General features: G+C 37.4%; 1 pseudogene; it reads left to right on the plus strand.

Moving 5' to 3' along the window:
• Positions 1-17,862: 17,862 nt before the first annotated feature.
• Positions 17,863-18,572, plus strand: LOC137223099 (ubiquitin-conjugating enzyme E2 N-like; annotated as a pseudogene).
• Positions 18,573-19,993: the final 1,421 nt, after the last annotated feature.

Genomic DNA, 19,993 nt, shown 5'->3' on the forward strand with positions numbered 1-19,993 from the left:
CCCTCTCTATGCCTCAATTTTCTTATCTATAAAGTAGGGCTGGACTTCCCTGGTGGCACAGTGGTTACGAATCCACCTGCCAGTGCAGGGGACATGGGTTTGAGCCCTGGTCTGGGAAGATCCCACATGCCACAGAGGAACTAGGCCCGTTCGCCATAACTACTGAGCCTGTGCTCTAGAGACCGCAAGCCACAACTACTGAGCCTGTGTGCCACAACTACTGAAGCCCATGCGCCTAGAACCCGTGCTGCACAACAAGAGAAGCCACCACAATGAGAAGCCTGTGCACTGCAACGAGGAGTAGCCCCCGCTCAACACAACTAAAGAAAGCCTGCACGCAGCAACAAAGACCCAATGTAGCCAAAAACTAATTAATTTTTTTTAAGTAGGGCTACCTAATAGAAACAAATGAATTAATTAACATGGAACTTAAAATACTGGCATGTAATAAGCTAACAATAATGTTAGCTACTGTTATTAAAAACTAATTTGTATAATTTTCAAAATTATTCATGCTGATCCATTCTTTGATTCAGAAAGGAGAACTATAGATGTTTGGTAATTTTTTCTTTTTAATCACCCTTAAAATTGCCAATTTGCATGAAATTCATAACTATACTCTGGGAAAAATTTAATAATGACAAACATGGCAGAACACATAACATTTAAAAATAGAGAGAGAGATCAAGGAACACATCTTATAAAGGCTGTCCCAATCCAAAATATGATCAAAAGATCTGACTACTATTTTGTTTGCCTAGATTCCTGAATTCAGAATTCAAGGTAACTTGGAATTATATATATATATTTTTATCCTTTGTAGCTTTATAAGAGAGAAGTCAAAATTTCATGCTGTGTTGGTTTGCATTTCAATACGATGCTAAAGATGACTGATAAGAAGTATTTTTTAAAACAGCAGGTGCAATCTGTGCTGAAGTATTACTGCCAAAATCAGGTTTTATGATATAGTTCAGAGACAGGCAGAATCCATACCACTGTAGTTCAGGAGGCAGATAGACGGAGGTTCTTTTTTTCTCTTTGCACCCGTACACCTGATGGTCTCCATACTCTGTTACTTGTATACCATTGACACTCCGTTGTAGCCCCCAAAGTCTTTGACTATCAGACATCACAGGGGTGTTTGGATCCTTTCAGTCATAATTGCTTCACTGTCTCAAACTCAAATGCCTACACAGGCAAGCAGGTTATGTAAGCATAGGAAGTGGAAATGATGGTGATCAGATCGCATATGCCCCATCTAAAGAGGGCAACTTCCATTCAGCTTCAAACCATTATGTTCAAGTGGGAATGCTGGCCCAATATTCTCAGATATTCTTTTTTTTATTGGAGTATAATTGCTTCACAATGTTGTGTTAGTTTCTGCTGTACAATGAAGTGAATCAGCTACATGTAGACATATATCCCCTCCCTCTTGGACCTCCCTTCCATCCCCTCCATCCCAACCATCTAGGTCACCACAGAGCATGAGCTGAGCTCCCTGTGCTATACCAGATATATCAGATATTCTGATTTTTATAGAGAAGCTGGAATTTCAGACTTTTATGTAAAATCTTCTATCAAAATATTGACAACTAAGTCAATTTTTAAACATTACATAAGCAAAACAGAATATGCCTGTAGCTTAGGCCATGTATCTTCTAATCCCCAGATGTTATTGTACAGGATGCAATTTGAGGAGACAAACTTATATAAAAGCAACCCAAAAAACAACCAAAACCCAGAAAAGGAAACTTTAAATCCTTACAATGTCAGTTACTGGCGCCATTTAAGAACAGATCACTCAGGGTTAATTTTCAAGAACTTATTCCTAAATAAAGTTCCCAAATCTCAGGCAGCCTCCTCTTAGAAAAGAAATCTCAGGAGGTTATCTCTTTTTGTAGCACCATTTAGGTTTTCCATTTTAGAACTCCTTTTAGCACACCTCGATAATATCTTGAGATGCCAAAAGAAATTAGATTTTGGAAGGAGAAGGAGTTAAGAGTAATGACTTATTATGTAAAATGGTAGTTTATCAATTATTTGGTATTTTTATGAAAGTCATGTTCAAGGTTAGAATAATTCTTAGAAAGAGAGAATGTCACTGAGAAATCTTATGTTGGGGGAAAGCCTTTAGATTTAGCAGGTATTTCTGCATTAGCCAGGACCATTCCATGTCCATAATATGATTCCACAGACTTCTTGGTATGAGAGCACTGGATCTAATAGTATTAAGTATCTGAAGGATGGCAAGACTTTGACTTCACACAGCTTTTACTTATTGCTTCATTCTACACAAACAACAATAAAAAAAAATCACATTTCATAGCATTTTACAAAACTATTAATGCCTCTGTAAGTCTAGGTGAAAATTCCTATGCCCTATGAACTAGAGATTATGCTTCACATTTCTTTTTCATCTCTTTTTAATCTATTAAAAGTTCCTTTCAACTGCAAATCTAGCATCTTCTGTAACACCTTAGATTACAGAGGGCTCTATTTATAGGTTTTCAAGGTATCTTCATGCTCCTCCACAATGGTAAAGTATGACAAAATTAGGAGACATATTCAAGAATCTAAAATGTTGGGCTTCCCTGGTGGTGCAGTGGTTGAGAGTCCACCGATGCAGGGGACACGGGTTCGTGCCCTGGTCCGGGAAGATCCCACATGCCGCGGAGCGGCTGGGCCCGTGACCATGGCCGCTGAGCCTGCGCGTCCGGAGCCTGTGCTCCACAACGGGAGAGACCACAACAGAGAGGCCCGCGTACCGCAAAAAATAAATAAATAAATAAAATGTCATTTTCTAACATTCTTTAGTGCTTTGGTAATAATGCAACATAATATAACATATTAAAAATTAAAAACAGAAAAGAATAGCGAGCAATTAAACACGGTCATAAAATGTTTGCAGCCATTCCCATCAGGAGACAAATTTTTTTTCCCACCCATTGAGTATGGGCTGGCCTTGTGACTTGCTTTGACTAATAGAATGTGGTGAAGTAGCACTGTGGGACTTTCAGAGCCCAGGTCTTAAGGCACCTTGCAACTTTCATTTCCATCTTCTTGGAATGCTTCCTTGAGACCACCATGAAAAAAAGCTGATCGAGCCTGCTAGAGTATGAGAGAATCTAAATTGTTGTTGTTTTAAACCATTAAGTGTTCTGCTGGTTTGTTATGCTGTGATAATTAACTAGAGCAGAACTATGGCTCAGAACAATCAAATGATGTGTTTTAGCAGAACTGGGACTCATGATAGGTGAGACCATGGACATTAGAGCCAGAAAGACTGTATTCCAATTCATGATCTGGTCATCCAACTTCTTGGAGCCTCAGTTTACTCATCTGTAAAATATGGTGCTAATGATGTCTGTGTAACAAATTGTGGCACATGAGCTAATGTAAAAGACCCAAATACAGATAAATGTTAGCTGCCTTTCCAGCTCAGGTCATTTGTCTTCTGTTTCATTGTCTTTTGGAGACATAAAATGTTCTTCTTTTCTAAATAACATTTTGTAAAAGATTAATATTCTGAGGTTTTTGAGCTTTGTTACATAAAGCTCATTAAAGCAACACTGCGATCATGCTTTTAGGCATGTGAGACCAGTTGTTGACGATGGTGTGCTCTGAAAGTCTCCACTTTAAAATTATGTTTGAAAATTAAGAAAGGTACTAATGTTCTGCTCACATGGACATGCATATGCTAAAACACCACTGCTATCTGCTCATTCCTAGATGAACTGTGACTGTTGCCAACCACTAATGAAAGGCCCCCTCACATAGCCAGAGAGACAGACTCCTGTGAAAAACTCCTAGTGACCCAACTGTGCCTCTCAGGGAGCTGCCTACACCTCTGGAGAACCCCAGAGTCCCTGAGCTCAGGTTTTACAAGCCTGTGGTATCCCAGCATGAAGGGATAGCTGACATAGCAATTTATCAGCCCTAAACCTATCCAGTGAACAACACTCATGAGTGAATTAAAACTTCTTATAGAGAGCATACAACGCTGTTCTAGGAATTCTAGAAGCAATTAAATCTTCAAAAACAGTATAATGAGGCTCTGCAGATGCCAACGCCAACACCCAGCCAAGGTCAACCCACCCTGTTCTTTGACATCACAGTCAAGGGTGAGACCTTAGGCCACGTTTCCTTCAACCTATTTGCAGACAAAGTTCCAAAGACAGCAGAATACTTGCATTCTGAGCTCTGGGGAGAAAGGGTTTTGTTGTAAGCGTTGGTGCTTTCACAGAATTCTTCTGGGGTTTGTATGTGATAATGGCACTAGTGGCAAGTCCATGTAGGGGGAGAAATTTGATGATGCGAACTTCTTCCTGAATCACAGAGTCCTGGCATCTTGTCCATGGCAAATACCAGGCCAACACAAACAGTTCCCAGTTTTGCACTTGCACCGTCAAGACAGAATGGTTGGGTGGCACACGCAGGTAACACGAAAGAGGGTATATAGTGGAAGCCATGGAGCACTTTGGGTCAAGGAATGGCAGGACCAGCAAGCAGCTCACAATTGTCCACTGTGGACGACCCTAATAAATTTGACTTGTGTTTTAACTAAACCACCAGGTCATTCCTCCTGTAGCTCAGGAGAGCGCCCGCCCCCCCCCCCCACCAGCAGGCAGCATCCTGTAATTTTCAGGCTCTTGCTACAATTCTTCAAGGTCCCCTTTTTCCTATATCCCTGCAGGTCTAGCTGGCTTCCAGACTTAGGTTTATGATTATAAAATAACAAACAAACAAAAAGGAGTACCAATGAAAATACTACATGGAGAAAATTTATGTTCAGAATCTAGAATTTATTTATAATTCATTTCTAAAAGTTTCCAGCCAGGATGTAAGATAATAAAGCAAATAAATTTTAAGCAATGATAAGTCATTCAAAATATGTGAAATCTCCTGAAAGCTAGTATTACTTGAGCATGAAACAGTTGTTAAAAATACATTACTGGATGGACCTAGAGTCTGTCATACAGAGTGAAGTAAGTCAGAAAGAGAAAAACAAATACCGTATGTTAATGCATATATATGGAATCTAAAAAAAAAAAAAAAAAGTGGTGCTGATGAACCTAGTTGCAGGGCAGGAATAGAGAGGCAGACATAGAAAATGGACGTGAGGGCAAGGGGTGGGAGGGCGAAGCTGGGGCAAAGTGCGAGTAGCACCGACATATATACACTACTGAATGTAAAATGGTTGGTGGGAAGCAGCAGCATAGCACAGGGATATCAGCTCGGTGCCTTGCGATGACCTAGAAGGGTGGGATAGGGAGGGTAGGAGGGAGGCTCAAGAGGGAGGAGATATGGGGATATGTATATGTCTATGGCTGATTCGCTTTGTTGTGCAACAGAAACTAACACAGTATTGTGAAGCAATTATACTCCAATAAAGATCTAAAAAAAAAAAGGTACATGTACACCTTCCCTATGACCCAGCGATTCACTTCTAGAGAAATAAAAACATATGTCCACAAAAAGGAAAAAAAAACAAGTCACGTTGACTCCCGTGTTCATTGTACCATTATTCCCAGTAGCCAAAATGTAGAAACTCAAGTGTCTATCAACAAATGAATGGATAAACAAAATGTGGTCTATACATACAATGGGATATTATTCACCCATGAAAAGGAATACATTTGTGATGTATGCTACAACATGGATGAACTTGAAAATATGCTATGTGAAATAAGGCAGTGACAAAAAGACAAATATTGTATGATTCTATTTATATGAAATCTCTAGATAGGCAAGTTCATAGAGACAGAAAGTGGAGTAGAGGTTCCCAGTGGCTGGGAGAAGAGGTGGATGGGAGATATTGTCTTATGTTTATAGTTTCTTTTTGGAGTGATGGAAAAGATTTGGAAACACAGAGCAGTGATGGTTGCACACAGTGTGAATATAATTAATACACTGAATTGTACAATGAAAATGATTTAAATGACATTTTTTGTCATATATATTTTATCACAATAAAAAATGTTTAACCTCCCCCAAAAATACATTACCATATTTATATCTCTAGAACTTGGGAAAAGTCAATTTCTGTGAGGAAATCCATCATTTTTAGAAGTTAAATAATTATTAAATAATATACATATAACTTTGAGATCTTGATTTTTTTCCCCAAAAACTAAAAGTTAAAGTAGCCTTGGAAATTCTCCTTGTTTTCCTGCACTGAGGAAATGAATAAATCATCTCTATTTGATATTATTAATTGATTGTTAACAATTTTCCCTGCTTTTAAGGAGTGCCAAAAAAAAAGAGAAAAACAATGAGCTTAATATAATGGATACACATTTTAAACTTCCATAGAATAAAATAACTCAAATTAAGAAGGAAAAACAGTCTAGAATACTTTACTGTAATGTCTGAAAGATTTTTGTAACTTGGGACCTTTACTATTTGGTTCTAATCTATTTTCCAGCCTCATCTCCCATTACTTTCCGATATACATCTTTGGTTTTTGTTTTGTTTTTTTCTTAATCTCATTAAACATTTTTCCAGACCTAAAAATATGCCTTGGCTTTGCCATGTGCTCCTCCCTTCCCTTCCTGGAAAACTCCTATTCATCCTTCAAACTCCATTTCACCATCATTGCCCCCACCCTGCGCAGTGCAGTTAGTTATGCTATCTACTGCATTTCGTTCCTTTCTTTACAATGGCACCTAACACATTGCATTGTAATTTATTTGCTTACACATCTCTGCGTATTTGAATATAAGCTTCGTGAAGCTAAGGGCTGTCACTTCTGTATTTCTGTATCCCAACATATACCTGCCACACACAGTGGCACTTTCATGACCTCTGACCTTATCTCTGACCATTCTCTTGGTGTTTCAAGGTCTATATTAAGAGAGTACTCTGGTTCTTAAATGAGTTCTGAGGCAGTTTTTATGTTTATATTAAATATAATATAGTACCTTAGTTCTACTATAATCTTCTGACCAATGATCAATAAATATATGCTTTGGACCAACTTTTGGGTTACACAAAAGGAGAAACCTGTAAGTAAATTGACTTGGATTTTACAGGGACTCGAAGCTGAACGCAATCTTGCTAGGTCCTCTGTTCTTTCCATCTTTCCCTCTCCTGTCTATATTCATGCAGAGCTTCCAATAAACTGTTCCAGAAGATGAGGAACAATTTCTCTTAAAGAAAAATAGATCAAGTTTTATAAAGCCTAGTGACTGAACGTTCCTCCCTCCTCTAAACGCCTTAGGCTGCCATCTAAGCCTGTGCTGGTGGGCTTCCCCACCATGTTCCCACAGCCAGCCTTTCTGCTAACAGGGCCTTCAGGTAGTTCAACACTTTCACAAACTTATGTTCTAGGTCTATTTTCTCTATGATGAACTTTCTTTGATCTGCCAAAGGACTTTAATATGAAAAGTCACAATTTGCATCCATTGGTGACTTCTAGGTAGGCAATAAATATTACCACTGGGACTAATGAAAACAAAAAGCCTGCAGAAGCAAAAGTGCCACAGAAACCTGTGAAGGACAAAGATTGACACAATAAAGTTGGGCATGAGTAACCCACATGGAAACAAATACACATCATAAGTGCATCAGAGCAGGTGCAGGAAATGATTTAATGCGGGATTAGCCACAGGTAGAATGGAGACAAGTAAAGGGAAGGATAAACTACAAATCGAGAAATACACATAGGTCACAATACATGACAGGATAGAATAAGCTCAAGTTAATTATAAATCTAACCATAATTCATGCCTACTATAATATCTTATTTTTGTAATTGGTTTTATTCCCCAATGTTTATGACTCTCTACTGAGCTATCCTTTAAATTACTTTTCTGAAGCCCAGATGTGGATATTATATTTTCGTATTATTTCAGAATTTTAAGTCAAATATTGATAATGTAACTGAACTTTGTATTTTACATTTTAAAAAGTACCATGTGCCGGGCTTCCCTGGTGGTGCAGTGCTTAAGAATTCACCTGCCAATGCAGGGGACACAGGTTCAAGCCCTGGTCGGGGAAGATACCACATGCCCCGGAGCAACTAAGCCCATGCACTACAACTGCTGAGCCTGCGCTCTAGAGCCCGCGAGCCACGACTACTGAGCCCTCATGCTGCAACTACTGAAGCCCACGCACCTAGAGCCCGTGCTCCAGAACAAGAGAAGCCACTGCAAGCCTCCACACCGCAGTGAAGAGTGGTCCCAGCTCACCACAACTAGAGAAAGCCTGCATGCAGCAACGAAGACCCAACGCGGCCAAAAATAAATAAATAAAATAAATAAATTTATTAAAAAAAAAAGAAGTACCACATGTCTGTTTTGAACTCGTACTCATCCTTCCAGAATCAATTCAAACATCACCTCCTCTGGGACACCTTCTACAGCAATCACTCCATCCCACCCAACACTGAGGTAGCCTCTACTCCAAGGGCCTATAAGCCTCCCTGAATATTCTTCATCAACTTTATCAGATTGAGAAGTCTCTGCTTACTCTCTAACCCTCGTGAGACTGTGATCTTCTTGAGAAAAGCAACTTTGTCTTTTATATCTGTACTAAACAATTTTAGGCAATAAAAACTCAATAATGTATCAGTGAATAAAATGTTTAAAAGTTACTTATACTAAATAAAATCATTTTTGAAAAATATAGAAGAGTTATGGGTTCATTTAGAAATACACTGGAGCTGCAGCTTCGATGGCCCTTGTGAATTAAAAGAAAAAGCCTTAATATCTGTCCACTCCTGGAATTCTACTCTATGAATATTTAAAAGCTAATACACAAGATACGCCTACATCAGCAAAATGAATAAACCAACAATGCTGATCTGTTATTTCAGTCACCTTGTGATTCTCACATCACCTGCATCAGTGGTCATTTTTATAGATTGTACAAACTGCAAAATTCAAACTAATGGTCCTTTCCAGTGTCCAGGTAGATTCAGTCATGTAGGTAATGAAAACAGCATTACAAGATTACAGTTCTTACTCATCTAACCCTTACAATCCACAGTATTTTAAGCTGGCTGTTTAAACACTGTGAGTCTATATTTCTTTTTTTTTTTTAACATCTTTATTGGAGTGTAATTGCTTAGTCTATATTTCTTGTCCAAAAGGGGGCTAATAATACCTTTTCTATCTTTCTCAAAGGCTCATTGATGGGCTCAAGTGGCATAAGGACTTAGAAATATTTTGTAAAGTACTATAAAGACACAGTTATTCTTAATCACAGAACTTTATTTTAGCAGCACAGAATGATTATATGTCATAATCATTATAATACAAAAGAATGTGTTGTATATATCTTCTAAATAAAACTAGCATCTTGCTTAGTAATTTTAGGTAAGCAACTACAGAAAGAGGGCTTTTTATCCCATTACTTAAAAATAATCACCTGAGGGAAAAAAGGAAATAACTATTTTGAACTTCCGAAATCTAAGAATATCTCCATAATCATCTACATGGGATTCTATTTGATGACACAACAATCCTCTTGTTCTAAAACAACAGTCCTAAATATATTCAATTACGGATTGATAATGTTTAGTTTTCATTTTTAAAAATAGCCTTATTTTTAATACCATTTCTCCAAAGACAATTTTCAGTTGTTGCTTGAATACAGCAATCATGATCACTCTCTTACCATAGCAGAGGAAGCAAGCTATTCACCAAAAATTCATGCTGTCCTTTCACAGAGAAGTGTTGTTTTTAGAAAATGGCCACCCACTGTTAACCTTGTCTTCCCACTCCTTTTGCATTTGGTTAGACTGTAAGACAGATTATGGAACCCAAGTAGAAGAAATACACACCCCTTTCAGACAAAAGTCCACAATTCTCCACATTTCATTTCCTCAGTTGGTCAACCCCGAGAGACATCTCAGAAGCCCAATGTTACAAGAAGCAGAGTTTTTATCAACCTGAGTCTCTAAACAGATCTGTATAAACTCAAGTCCCTGACAATGGTGTGCAGAATATATAAGAACCTCAACCCACAAAACACCATCATCACACTAGACTTTATGTGAACAAAAACTAAGCTTATTTTGTGCTAAGACATGAAATTTCAGGTTTGTATGTTACAGTGACCATCAACCATAACTCTTGTATCACCCAAATTTAGCATACAATCTAAATATCTTTTTTTAACATCTTTATTGAGTATAATTGCTTTACAATGGTGTGTTAGGTTCTGCTTTATAACAAAGTGAATCAGCTATACGTATACATATATCCCCATATCTCCTCCCTCTTGCATCTCCCTCCCACCCTCCCTATCCCACCCCTCTAGGTGTTCACAAAGCACCGAGCTGATCTCCCTGTGCTATGCGGCTGCTTCCCACTAGCTATTTTATATTTGGTAGTGTATATATGTCCATGCCACTCTCCCACTTCATCCCAGCTTCCCCTTCCCACTTCCCATGTCCTCAAGTCCATTCTCTATGTCTGCATCTTTATTCCTGTCCTGCCCCTAGGTTCTTCAGAACCATTGTTTTTTGTTTGTTTGTTTGTTTTTTTAGATTCCATATATGTGTGTTAGTATATGGTATTTGTTTTTCTCTTTCTGACTTACTTCACTCTGTATGACAGTCTCTAGATCCATCCACCTGGCTACAAATAACTCAATTTCGTTTCTTTTTATGGCTGAGTAATATCCATTAGAGATACATTTTCAGAAAAAAGTAACCTGAATGAATTACTTATTTATACCAGATGTATAAATATTTTACATACTTGCTACTGGCTAGTTTCTTTAATGAGACTGAGATTTCTTATTTCCTAAGCAACACTGTCACTATAAATCAATACATATATGTTATGGTTTTGAAATTCAATGCCCACATGATTTTGTTTGGCTCGGAGCGCCTTATAGATTACATGGTGGGAGGAATACATTGTAATCCCCCTTTCCCACTCCTTATACCCATCAGTGATGGAACTGATTTGTGCTTCTGAAAGAAGATGGAGTTGAGGACAAGATGCAAGTCACTTGCATAATCTAACTGCAGAACTAACTAGGAAATTATAGAGAAATGCACTGTCCTGTCCAATGGAGCTGAGGGCATGTATCAGAGAGTAACTCACACTACTTGTGCCCAAGCTGCCCAGACATGTTTCCATCTTTGAGACTCAGACAGATTTTGTAGTTTTAAGCAGGACCACTTTCACAAAGATGGCTCAAAATTTATAGCAGAATTTATATGATATTTTAAGAAACATAACAATGAACTCTAAATATATAAAATTTAAAGAGAGAGCTAGGAATAAATTACCAAGGCATTCTGTCCTGTAATAGTCATAAGATGCAAAGTATATTGAGTCAGAATATTTAAACCACGTTTTCTCTCCTGTCTTGTATAATATTCTCAACTGAAGCAATTATCCACAACAGAGGAATCCACTCATTGTATTTCAAATACTGAAGCTGAATTGGTTTTGTAAACAGTCCAATGGATAAAATGAAAGGGTAAATTGTGCACTAAAACTAAACGTTTCATTAAGTTTTAATAATCCTGGCATTTCATCATTAATAATAGTATAAAATTAATTATTAAATAAAATGTATAGCCATTAAAAAATCTGAATATAAATGTAATCCTGCAAAAATAAGAAGTAATGCATTCTTGTACCAAATGAACCTGAATTATTGTACACATTTGCTGCATATTTAAATGCAAAATGTAGATCATGCAAATCCAAAACCAAGTTAGTACAAAATGTAAAATTTTTGTACATTACAGATTTTCATGTATTACTTATTCGGCAAATATTTATCAAGTACTTAGAAGGTGCAGCCACTGTACTAACTGCTGGGAATATAAGTAGGATCAAGTTATTTTACAGGGAGTAAGATGGAAAAGTGTAGAATGTAATGATTGAGTTTACTTAAGTAGAAAAGATTTCCTTAAAGAAATAGCATCTAATCTGAGACTTGACAGATGAGTGGCCAGTTTTGCTTGTTATTAATAAATAATTTTTCATCATCATTAAAAGCACTTATCATTTATCATGCAAAACCATCTGAAGTCTAAACCAACAGCTATTACGTGCTCTCCACTAGTGATTTAAATAATCTATTCAACCATCAAACCACCTTGACTGTAAAGCAGAAGAGCAAGATTCTGCTAAGAATAGTTGCCATGACAGCAAAAATTTCCCCAAGAATTGTCAATGAGAATAACATTTTTACATTAAAAAATAGATCTTTTTCTATTAAATATTCAGCTTCTTATTACTTTATTATTAAATGGTCCTTAATGTCATGCTGCTAGGATCGAGACAGTTGAATTAGTGATTAACTCAATTAAATGGAAGCCAACTTTATTAATTTGGAAAAAAATGTCCAGTCATTGTAGCAGGGCATCAAAGACTGTTATCCTGGAGTGGAATCATGTTCTTTAAAGGAACTAATGACTATTGAGAGATATACTACTTTTTTTGTTTGTTTGTTTTTTGCGGTACGCGGGCCTCTCACTGTTGTGGCCTCTCCCGTTGCGGAGCACAGGCTCCAGACGCGCAGACTCAGCGGCCATGGCTCACGGGCCCAGCCGCTTCGCGGCATGTGGGAACTTCCCGGACCGGGGCACGAACCCGTGTCCCCTGCATCGGCAGGCGGACGCTCAACCACTGCGCCACCAGGGAAGCCCGAGAAATATACTACTTTTAAACTTAAAAGCAATCATCATACGTAGGAGTTTCCCGCTGATACCAGTTTACGCTGAGCTTAAAAATCTAAAGTGGTAAGTGGTACTAGATATACACAGTAAAAATCTTATTAACAGGCCTAATTAAACAAAAAGACAGTCTGAGTTGGTGAAAACTCTATATTATAGTATTTTTTAAAAGAAATTCAACTTCTTTAAAATACACAAAATAATAGATTTCTGGATTCTGATAAGAATAATATATATTTTGTAAGTAATACCTTTGAAGTGCTTGAAAATAGTTTGTTCATGTATTTTATAGATTTAAATTTTCCCATACAATTTTGTTTATACTGTCAATGTGTTGATAGTGAATCAATGCGGAGGTTACCACACTGTCCCTAATGGGCCTTCCTGCGTCTTTTTTCTCTGCCATCCTCTCCCTCCCCATCCCTGCTATTTCCTATGCACAGCATCCCTGGTCTCACTTTCTCCCACATCTCCCTTTGTCTTTCTGTCCTAGGGAGATGGATTCCAAATACAAAGGTGTAAAAAAGAATACAAAATCAGTGGGTTACTTGCCCACTAACCAACAGGTGACAGGGCACAAACAGGAAAACTAGTAAGCAGGTGAAGCCAGCTACAGATGTAATGGATTTTTTTCCAAGTAGCAGGATTTCTTGCCTTCCATTTGAACGGTTTCTAACGGCCTTTCATATACGTATGCTAATTCCAGGCTTGAACATTTTAACCTGTCTAAGAGTATAGTCATGAAATTGGTTTTCCTGTGTAGCTTAGTCACTCACAACTGTAATCACCTAAAAATTGGTCATGGCTTGGAGGTTCCTTAGAAAACTAAAAATAGAGTTATCATATGATCTAGCAATACCACTTCTGAGCATATATCCAGAAGAGATGAAAACTCTAATTCGAAAAGATACATGCACCCCAATGTTCATATCAGCGCTATTTACAATCGTCAAGACATGGAAGCAACCAAATGTCCACCAACAGATAAATGGATAAAGAAGATATGGTATATATATATATATATATATATATATATATATATATATATATATATACAATGGAATATTACTTAGCCATAAAAAGGAATGAACTAATGCCATTTGAAGTAACATGGATGGACTGAGAGATTATCATACTATGTGTATTAAGTCAGACAGAGAAACACAAATATATATATATATATATATAACTGAATCACTTTGCTGTACACCTGCAACATTGTAAATCAAATATACTTCCATTTTTTAAAAATTAAAATATAATCAAATATACTTCCAAATCAAATACTTCCAAATCAAATATACTTCCATTTTTAAAAAATTAAAAATAAAATAATAAAAATAAAAAAAAATAATTTGGTCACGGCTCAATTTAGAAAGTGACCTTTCAATTTGATTAGAACCTAAGGTTTATAGATAGTAGAGTCTATATCCATTATATTATATATTTTCTCAAAACGATATGGGAAGGAGACCTTCCAAAATGTGCACTTAGTAAGCAAAACTGTTTTTCCATCAAACAATTTAAAAGGCTTCCCAGGGCTTTTATACTTTATACTGAGTTTTAAAGTCTTCTAGTGATAAAGAATAACAATGGAAAATATAACAATTAGGGGTTGACTGTGAAATGACAGACTGCTCTAACAATAAAACCAAATCTACCTTAATAAACCACACACAAATCACTTCCTCAGGAGAGCAATAGCGACTGTTTTGCTCTAGAGATCATCTTAAAGCCTAGCTAACCATGTGTCAGGTTCATCATTCTCTGAGGTCACAAAGGACCACAGCCAGATTAGCTAGAACTGCATCTGCCAGAAGCAAGACATTAAGAATGTCAGGGTGGCAACTGGCTCTCCTCTCTTAAATGAATGGTTAAAATCGCTTTCTGTTATCATCTTTGATTAGGTTTGAATATTTTTTGCTTTAGTTCTTGTGTAGGTTCCACCTGTTTTACTGTGATAATTTTAGGAGGAAATGAGCCTTCTCTAGGTTTTAATTTCTCATTTTTAGAAAATAAATGGGTTATACGAAATATTCTGAGACTTTCCATCTTTGAAACTCTCCTCTAAGATTCTCTAATTTGGGAATTAGCAATTTTACTTGTATATTAAACTATGAGTTTGAGAAGAAAGCAGCTTACTATTTTGCATTATTTTTACATGAATGGCTAACCCTAAAATACCCTCTGGCAGTTGGTTCTTCTAAGTGCTTCAATGTTCCTTTTTGAACTTTGTTTAGAATACTTATGGGTAAACATTGCTAGGTACTGTGCAGCAGAGGTTTTACAATCAGCCTACCTAGGAGGCTCCAAATTTTGGTCCACTACTTACCAGTCAATTGACCTTGAGTGTATTGCCCAGTTTTGCTTAGCCTCAGTTTCTTCATCTTTAAAATGGCAATAACAATAGTATATCATAGTACTGATGAGAAGAATCAATAAGACGAGGCACATAGAATGTTTTGGATAATGCCTGGCACATGGGAATTGTTCAATAAGTGCACTTACATGTTTTTATATTTCTTTTCTCTACTAGGTTGTAACTAGACAGAGAACATTGGTAGCTACCTGTTGGTGTGTCACCCTAGACACCCACTCTAGAAACCTGGCAGTTAGCTTTACACCCAGTCTATACCTGTTGATCTCACCTCCTTAATATTTCTTGAATTCTTCTTCCCATCCCTGACTACCAATGCGCCCATTGAAGAAATCCCCATCTATCCCCTGGATGATAATGCATCCTTACATGTCTCCCTGACTAGATAGCTGCCAAAGTGACTTTTCTATAATATAAACACGGCCATCATTTCCTCTCTTGATCAAAACTCCACTGCCTAAAGGACAACGTAGCTTGGCTTTTAAGGATCTCAAAAAATATGGTGCCTGATCAGCTCTTTGCATACCAGGCTTTAGGAAAAAAATCATAGAATGATCTCACGGAGAGCATCAGGGAAGGTTTAATCAATAAGGTAGAAAGAGAATCAGAACAGTACAGTGTTCTGTAACAAACATCAATAGTATTTCTCCTTCCTCAAAAAGGTAGGAATACTGCTCTATAAATTGAGTAATAAAACAGTTAAAGAAACCAAAGCAGGAAAGGCTCACACCTGGGTATTTTTCTATTCTGACAAGAGAGAGGAAAATGTCTATCTACCACAAAATTAATAAACTTTTGAAAAACAAAAGAAATCAGTGCTGATAACTCTATGAGGTTTAAGCTTAATTTTAGAAAAAAAAAATCATAATTCATCTGGGTCCAGCCTATGCCTCGGACAGGCTGTAACCACTAAATCATTAGTAACATAGTGCTTCACTTGACCTTATTTTCCCAGACACCACTGCCACTACTGACCATCAGAATCCAATATGTTGAGAGAATAATGTCATAAAAAACCCTCAGCAACTCTGCCTTCCGGAAGTGCTGCTTCTGCCAGTGACGTCACAGCTTGTCAGCTCAATATGCCACCGGCATATAGGTTCACTTCAAGTGGTGCTAATAAATAGCACCAGGCCATCCAGTTGCAGTCCACTTTGAGATCACATTACAAAGCTACATGAAGTCCTGGGCAAGGCAGGAGGACTGATACTATTTTACTGTCTCTTTAGCATCATTATGTACTTGAAAAGGAAAAGAAATCATAAGAAAAATAGGAACATAATCATCTAACAACTAACTGTAGTTTACAAACTTCTTTCTTACATGCTTTACAGGAGGTAGATAAAGCCAATATGATTACAATTTTAAAGATAACTAAACTGGAGTTCAATTGAGTTTCCCCAGGTCACTCAATAAGATATGGCCCTCACGTCTTCTGTCTTCATATTTTCTGTAGGTATCGCATGAGCAGAATCAGATAGACCGGGCCTCGGTGGTGTCTGCTTCTTATGCAGGCGTATTCAATATATGGGAGTAGGGCCCCTCTTGAGGGGCTTGGGCTTGGACTATTGTTCTCTGTAATAGCATGGATGGCCAGCTGCTGGCTTTGATTCAGTAGCCAGTTGTAAAAAGTGAACAACACTTGCATAGAAGCAAAGTAGAAAGCAGCCCTCCTTGGGGACAGCTTGAACTCAATAAATAGCTCCATTAGTTTAAGGCGGGAGATATGCACAGGGATACAGATAGAACTCACAAAGGCACTGTTTCTTTCTACCTTTACTAATTGCATCTAACTTCTTTCAGTGGTTACTGGTTAACAGGACTGGGCAGATGGTCCTTAGAATTGAAGGGACATTAAAGGTTCATTTCTCCCATATGCCTGTTCTTAAACAGAACCACCCTTAACACCATATCAGATTTTTTTGTTATATTTCTTTAAACTATATAAAGTCACATAAGCTATTGAAGCTACCTAACTATTGAAGCTACCTAACTATAAAAGTCACATAAGCTCATTGAAAAGATTTTGAATTATACAGAAAATTATCAAGAAAAAATTAAAATCACCTACAATTCAATACTCTAGATATGGCCGTTATTACATTTTGATGTGTTTCCATTCAATTTTTTACATGTATGTGTCTATCGTTTTCAGAATTAACTTTCTTATATCCTCCTTTTTTTCTTAACATTATATGAGCGAAGCTTGATTATATGATGAGAATCTTCCTATTAAATATTCTTGAAAATTATTAATTTAAATGGCTGCACTTTTCTCTCATATGGATACACCAAAATATGTTTACCCTTGTTTCTACGGTTCAACAGTCAAGCTTACTTTGCTATTGATAAAGAATGCTGCAATGATCATCCATTTACAGAAATGGTTGTTCAAGTTTCTGATTATTTTCTTAGACAACTCTAGAGAGGGAATTACTAGCTGAAGGAGCATTAAGGTTTTATGACTTTTAATACAACTTTGTTTTTACTACAACTATGACTTCTTTTGTTTTCAAGAAAGCACCAGCAATATATGAGGGACGTTTTACATTCATCAGCTTTAAATATTATGTTCTATATTTGTTTGAGTTTGCTAATCCAAGAGTTTGTGAGTATTCCTGAAATGTATTTTCTTTTTAAAGACATTCAGAGAATGAGATTTGACACTCTCCCTTGACAAAACCCTGCATGACTGACTGAAGATAAACTGGCTTTGAATATAACAAAGTCTAAAATGTTACAGACACTTGTTGTTGTTGTTTGATGCAGAATAAAATTAGGAACAAGAGAGAAAGTGGGCCGGAAACCAGACCAGAGGCCGAACTCGGGATCCGACAAGATGGCCGGGCTGCCCCCAGGATTATCAAGGAAACCCAGTGTTTGCTGGTAGAACCAGTTTCCGGCATTAAAGCAGAACCAGATGAGAGCAACGCCCGTTATTTTCATGTGGTCATTGCTGGCCCTCAGGTATTCCCCCTTTGAGGGAGGGACTTTTAAACTTGAACTATTCCTTCCAGAAGAATACCCAATGGCAGCCCCTAAAGTATGTTTCATGACCAAAATTTATCATCCTAATGTAGACAAGTTGGGAAGAATATGTTTAGATATTTTGAAGGATAAGTGGTCCCCAGTACTGCAGATCCACGCAGTCCTGCTATCGATCCAGGCTTTGTTAACTGCTCCCAACCCAGATGACCCATCAGCAAATGATGTAGCGGAGCAGTGGAAGACCAACGAAGCCCAAGCCATAGAAACAGCTAGAGCATGGACTAGGCTATATGCCACGAATAATATTTAAATCTATCCGATCATCAAGTGTACATCACTTCCCCTGTTCTGCCAAGGCTTCTTCCTTTTTTGTTTGCATTTAATGGACACAGTCTCAGAAACATTACAGAATAAAAGCCCAGACATCTTCAGTCCTCTGGTGAGTAAATGCACAGTAGCAAATCTATGTCTTGTCCTGATTCACTGTTGTAAAGCATGAGCAGAGGCTAGAAATATCATCTGGGTTGTTGTGAAATGTTTAAAAGCAGTGGCCCTTCTCTGCTTTTATTCATCTCCCTCATCATGGTTTAAGTATAAAGCACTATGAATGAAGGTAGTTGTCAGGGTTAGCTGCAGGGGTGTGGGTGTTTTTCTTTTTTTATTATTATTTTTTTTTAGTGGTGGGGGGGAAGGTAGTTTTCATTTTATGGGCTCCTTACCCCCTTTTTATGGTGATCTGATTGCATTGGTTAAAAGCAGCTAACCAGTTCTTTAGAATATGCTCTCTAGCCAAGTCTAACTTTATTTAGACACTGTAGATGGACAAGCTTGATTGTTTGAACCAAAATGGGAACATTACGCAAACATCACGGCCCTCACTAATAACATTGTGACTTTGCTGTCAAGTGTAGAATCCTCCCTTCAATTAAAAGCTTGTGACCACTTTGTATGGCTTGTCTGGAAACTTCTGTAAAACTTATATTTTAATAAAAAAATTTTTGTTATTCTACTTTGCCTCTGTACAGTTTATTTTACTGTGTTTATTTCATTTTTCCCAATGTGACCATCGTATTTAAAAATTAAAACTGATGAAACATTCTATTTTGGTCTTCACCGTCTGACAAATTGAATGGTGAGAGAGAGATTTTGCCAGTTTCTTTTCACTGATGCAAATTTGCGTTAAGATACATCACTGAATGGAGTATTTATAAGCTGGCCCTGAGCACGCCTAAAGCATCAGTATGTGACATTTTTTACCTCCTAGAAATTTGAAATGTGTTTGTATTGTCTGATTAGTTAGACGATCATAGAGTCACAGCACAGCCACACTTGTGACTGGCTTTGTGTGGGACTTTCACCTGTGCCACATTTGTGTCTGCCATTTGCTTTATGACCTTGCTCTTATTTCTTGTCTCAAAACTTCATGTGTGACCACCGGTGTGGATTATTAGGAAACACCAATCTGATAATCACTTGGGGTTTGCTGAGGCATTTATGAGTCTTTCTTACAGACCTGCTGAGCAAATCTCAAGCAGCCAGCTTGCATAAGTATCATCAGAAAGGTTTCTCCCTTAGAAGGCATCATATCCTCAGTTAATGATTCTTACTGTCATCCCTCTAATATTAGCTACGGGAGCTCCTTTTATTCTTTAATTTGATAATCAGCTCTTTTTTCTGCATTGACAGAGTTCCTCCCCCACAAAACTGTTCTTTCCCACCCTTCCATATCTAATTCCTGACTCTTGTTGTTTTTAAGACATAAATGCAGTCAGTCATAAGTATGTAAATGTTAACCTGTGGGTTGGAACCTTTGTCTCTTGCAGTTTAAGGTAATGGACATTGTAGCCCATCTGAGTTTTCCCCACTCTTATTCTCGTAACTTCTGGAGTTTCTTCAGAATGTGGTGTATTTTATTGTGCTCCTATGTAAGATGAAGCATTACCTATTAAAATTACATTTTCAACATAAAAAAGAGATGAAGT

This window comes from Pseudorca crassidens, chromosome 4 (genome assembly GCF_039906515.1).
Source record: "Pseudorca crassidens isolate mPseCra1 chromosome 4, mPseCra1.hap1, whole genome shotgun sequence".
In the NCBI taxonomy this organism is placed as follows: Eukaryota; Metazoa; Chordata; class Mammalia; order Artiodactyla; family Delphinidae; genus Pseudorca; species Pseudorca crassidens.